We start from the raw sequence: 5,495 nt of genomic DNA, 5'->3' as shown, positions 1-5,495 counted from the left end.
TTGCCTATGCCTGCACTAAATCTATTATAAAGGCTTGTTTTCCCTCTGCTAGGCTTTGGCCTGTCGGGCCAGCAGTAGCCCCACTCCTGAATGGATTTTGGAACCAGCATGATTTACATCTACATTCTATAGGATCACTATACAGACAATGGCCAATTTATGTGCATCCAACTGATGCACAACCATGCTTGTGTGCATTGTGGCAACTCAGAAGTGGCTGGCAAAGGGGGCATAACAAGTGGAGCAGGCTTATGCCCACTGCACTGTCGCACATGATGACCCAGGACTCAATTCCCATGCAGATTTGGGCTTGTACTTTCAAATGTCCTGCCTGTTTATCCCATACAGATTTTGATTGCATATAGTTATCTGATTTAGAAATGATCAGGTTTCTATAGCTATGAAGGTATGATGTAAGCCAATTGGGGACCACATGGCTTATATCATACTATAACAACAAAAACAATAATAATATTGATTGCCAAATGTCTCTTGGCCTGGGCAGGGAAGCCTGAATGACAGGCATTGACAGAGACGCCTTCAGTAACGTGGAACATCCTTTCCTGATAAGAAGGGCACTAGGACTGTAATTGTTTTAACTTATTTTAATATTGTAATTTTACATTTTGCATTGCTGTAACCCACTGTAATAATGATAACAATCGCAATAATATATAATGATTTCTGCAAGTCCACAATCTCCCTCTAGGTCTGTGTTCAGTACATGGCAAATGATCTACAGAAAATTGTGTCAAATCTGGTTTGGGGGTGAGAAACTAGCCCTATCAGCACTCTCTTTGATATGCAGGTCAAGAAAAGCACACAGGAGATGGTTTAATTTAACATCGGGGGTTGTGATAAATGTTTAATTAGCTGGAATTTACTACCTCCAGAGTATAATAGGCATGCATAGTCATCCGTGATAGAACAGAGAAGTGGGCCAGAACAGAAGCAGCACCCTTTCAACATTTATTTGAGAAACAGAAAGTTAGGACACAAACCCTATACTTTCCACTACACATAGAGCACAACCTTGCAGATTATAACAGAGAGCAGGGAATATAATGGTAAATACAGATATTACACAGAAGACACACAAGGAGTCTCATATTTTGACTTTTTGAAAAAGAAACCTGAAAGACAGCCTTGGGCTGTGATTCAGAATAAAGAGAAATGATGGGAGAGACTGCTTGATTCTTTCCATTTTTGCTGCTTAACCCTTGCCTTCTCCTACTGCTTTATTACTTATCATGTAAAATGTAGGGTGATCTCATAACTTCTAGCTTCTGGGGGTTGGGGGGGGGAGTAAGTTGGCAAAGACAACTTGAGCTAAACAACTTTAACAGGAAATGAAGGGTTAAGGAGTCCCACTAACTTGCATCATTTCTCTGCTCGCGGTAGCAGCTTCATGCAATTGCTTTTCAGATTTTTAAAAAAGTTGTCACATTGCCAGGTGTCTTCTTTGTAACATGTATTTTGTCCCCAAAGTGTTTATACAATGTATAAGCTACAGTCCTAAGCACAACCGTTTAAAAGAAAACTCCATTGAAAAATAATGCTACCTACTCGATAGAAGAGGGACGCAGGTGGCGCTGTGGGTTAAAGCCTAAGCGCCTAGGACTTGCCGATCGAAAGGTCGGCGGTTCGAATCCCTGCGGCGGAGTGCGCTCCCGCTGCTCGGTCCCAGCGCCTGCCAACCTAGCAGTTCAAAAGCACCTCCGGGTGCAAGTAGATAAATAGGGACCGCTTACCAGCGGGAAGGTAAACGGCGTTTCCGTGTGCGGCTCTGGCTTGCCAGAGCAGCGATGTCACGCTGGCCACGTGACCCGGAAGTGTCTCCGGACAGCGCTGGCCCCTGGCCTCTTGAGTGAGATGGGCGCACAACCCCAGAGTCTGTCAAGACTGGCCCGTACGGGCAGGGGTACCTTTACCTTTACCTTTACTCAATAGAAAGAAGGTGGCATTCAACCAAGTTTTTCTCAGTAGACCTGTTGCAATTAATGCCATGTTCATTAATTTCAGTTTATGTGTAAACATGGTTTATTGCTGCCCAGAGTACTTGGGATCATGACATTTAATAGCATAAAATATTGTCACCTACATGTACTTTCCTGAATAACTGGTCCAATATTCCTCTGAAATGGAGGCATAAAGTAATAATGGCACTGTGAGGAAAATTATGAAGTGTCACTATATTAAAAATGTATGTAAAAGATATGAGGTTCTGCAAGAATGTATGAAATGTTGCATTGTATAATTCAGCTCCAAATCTGAAAAAGCTAAATCACATTTTGGGATATATAATAACACTTTTACCCATCCCTTTTCTTGGAAGGTTAACATTCATTTTTGGATATTTCCATGGAAGGCAGTAATCCTCAGGAAAACTTGTATTGGTTTTAGTTTGGCTACTCAAGAGTATATATATTTTGGACCATGATCATTTTCCTGTAAATGTAGTCCTTCCTGAGCACCTGGGGGCTAAAGTTAATATCGAATGCTCCATAAATTATGAAATAGAAGTACCAGCTAGGAAACAGAACCCAAGTGAGATTCAAAATTTCATATAAGTTCAAATTAAACAATCCCCCTAAAATTAAACTGAGGCAGTTTATGGTCAGCATCTGGTGTTCAAACTTAAATCTACACCAGGAATAAAAATACTAAGCTCTTCTTATTCAGTGGAGGATTTCTGTCCTCCTTCTCTCTCTTCCTAAGATAACTCTAACTGGCCCTCCGGTCTATTCCCAGGCCCTGCTCTGGATCCTCTATGAGTTCTCTTGCTTGGCTGAAATCTTTCCTTGAACTGCAATAATGCTTACCTAGATGTGACAACTGGAGAGATAGGAATGTGGAGTGTGTTTGCAGAAACACCATAACTTTTGCATGGTGGAAATGTAGCCACTGTCCAAAGGCATCAATCATCAGGTGTTCTGCCCAGTTTTGCCTCTTGCCACTGCTTGCACATACCCCATGGAAGGTTACCAATAAGGGAATACATCCCAACTCCTGTCTTATATGCCTAGCTTGAACATTGCAATCACATTTGAATGGGAGGGCTTATAGTTCTAAAGCATATGGTTTCCATTCTACTACTACTACTAACAAACAAACAAACAAACAAACAAACAAACAAACCACCCTTCATCTGAAGATCTCAGGGCAGTTCACAAGATAAAATACAGGATAAAAGCACAAAATATATATTTAAAACAAAAACAAAATAATATCCCCCTCTCTCACAGAAAGACTTAGGGCTCAGTCCCTAGAATTTCTGATTAAAAACAGAATTCGAGGTAGCAAGGATGGCCAAGAGGTGTTCTTGAGGTTTTGGAGAACTTCCACCAGCCAGAATAGACAATATTGGTTAGACTGACCAATACTAAGGGCTGGTCCTGCCATGCAGCACCATGAAGTGATGTGTTTCAAGTAGCCCCATGAGAGGAACATAAAGGTAGGTGTGATGTCCGAACAGGACAAGACGCCTACTGAAAGTGCTGGCGCTAGTGGAAGACAGAAGCAGAAAGGCTTTGGCTAGCACCAAGGCTGGTGCCAAGGTTTTGTATCCTTGGGCACCTGCTGATGTGTGGCACATCTCAGTGGAGTGCCCATTGCCAAGTCCAAGTTCCTGCTGCCCCAACCCATTGTTTCTGTTTTCCTTTGTGTTATGTTATAAGCTAACAACAATTGTTTTACTGTGCTTTAAAGTAAGAGACCTTCATTGTGATTTAACCTTCCAGCCTGTCCTATTCCATTGCCTCTCTGAAGCTGGTCATATCTCTTCATTTCTTGTTTCTTCTAGTCCAACTCTAAAAGGCACCTCACTCTCATAGCTTTCACTGTTCATTTGCCCCAAAGGAGGAAGCCTCAACAGGAGCAAAGAAGAGGAGCAGCAGTGTGACTACTGTCATATAGTTATAGCATTATATATTGTTCAGTCACTAGGTAGCCCAGGACTTGATAGTATCTGAGAGGAGACCAGTTTCCTGTTGTTGTTGTGTTTTTGATTAGGAGATACCATACACTTCTTGTCTAGCTTCCTGGCTACTGTATCCTCTAAGCCTTCATCTGTTCATAGGCTCAGTTCCTCTTTCACAGCAGCAGCACATTGCCCAATGTTTAGGTTATTATTTCTCCAAGCTCTTGTTTATTTTGGTTCTTATCCCTCTTTGTAGTTCTTCAGTGCTAGTCTAGGGAACATTTTAATTTTGTGTATTCGCCTGTTCGTCTGCCAACAGAATATTTTTGGAGGGACAAAGATGCCTGCCTTACTTATCAAAATAATCAGATCATCCCCACAGATCACCACTCAGAACAAAAGTAGGTTTAAGCAGGGACAAAAGCAGTCCCTAAGCAATTGACAAATTTCAAGCATTTTCTCTTACCAAATTATAAACCTTGATACTCATACTGTATGTTTTGGCAATGGAAAAACTCAGCCTTCTTTCTCCAACAGCCATTAGAGGGCAGGGGTGGGGGTTAGCAGTTGCTTGTGCATTGTCCCTTCCTGCTTTCACAACAGGATAGTTTACCACAGACTTATCAGCATTTCAATACCAGGCTATGTGTATATATAGGAAAGTAGAAGATCAAAGGATTTAAAAGTCTGGCGCCCTCTCTCCCACACCACAGGCCAACAACTTTTGGGCAAGTTTTTGGACTGGTCCAATTTTAAATGTCAATTCACACATGGGACTCACTGCAGGTGGGAGGCCTTGGCTCAAAGCTGTCAGCGTTGGCTTAATCACAAATAGCATTGAAAACAAATTGTCTGGTAGATTTGTTGTGAGGATGAATGAGATGACAGGAAAGTCTCTTTTCATCAAAAGTATGATATAAGTGACAAATAGGAGGAACATATTCTAAAAACCCAGTGATTAAAAATGATGGCTTAAATATCCTTTAGAACTATTAGCCCATCAGTGGCTACAATGAAAACACATTTCCTTGCACACTTTATGCTCCAGTGTTAATCTTCTTCATCATTATTAAATGTTGGAAGTTTAAATTTTTAATGCAGATGAGATGAGAGGAAAAGATTTAAAAGACAACGGAAGCCTTTGCAAGTGCAGCTCGGTAATCTTCAAACGCTGAGGGAATCAGCAAAAAAGACCAAACCAACAAGGAGGAGGGAGGAGGAAAACCCTGAAGACTAAAATAAATTGTTAGTTTAATCCCTTATTTGTAACATTTGTCTTAATTCCAAAGATCTGTTGAAAAGAAGATTTAAAGAAGATGAATCAGCACTAGAACTTCTTAGAAAATGACAAAATAAGACTTTATATGAGCCCTCTGTGGAAAGACAGGTTATATGAAAGCACCTGGAAAATAACAATCAAAAAGCATTAATATTGATATATAGTCATTTTGGACAGATTCAATAGTGTAAGTTATATGCACATTAATTTTTTAGAGGGGGAAAATATTTCCAAATAAGGTTTGCTTGGCCTTCGAAAGTGATAGAGCAGTCAAAGCCTCAGTGGATTGTTCGATCT

The 5,495-nt window shown here is 40.8% G+C and overlaps 1 long non-coding RNA gene across 1 annotated transcript; it reads left to right on the top strand.

Moving 5' to 3' along the window:
* Positions 1–314: 314 nt before the first annotated feature.
* LOC310838336 lies at positions 315–5,112 on the top strand. The gene is made up of 3 exons (XR_014560937.1): positions 315–406; positions 506–586; positions 5,021–5,112. It is a non-coding gene; the product is annotated as an uncharacterized lncRNA (long non-coding RNA).
* The last annotated feature ends 383 nt before the right edge of the window (positions 5,113–5,495 follow it).

This window comes from Podarcis gaigeae, assembly GCF_964106915.1.
Source record: "Podarcis gaigeae genome assembly, chromosome: 2".
In the NCBI taxonomy this organism is placed as follows: domain Eukaryota; kingdom Metazoa; phylum Chordata; class Lepidosauria; order Squamata; family Lacertidae; genus Podarcis; species Podarcis gaigeae.
Note: the sequence above shows the minus strand (reverse complement) of the source record. Positions and strands in the feature narration are given on the sequence as shown.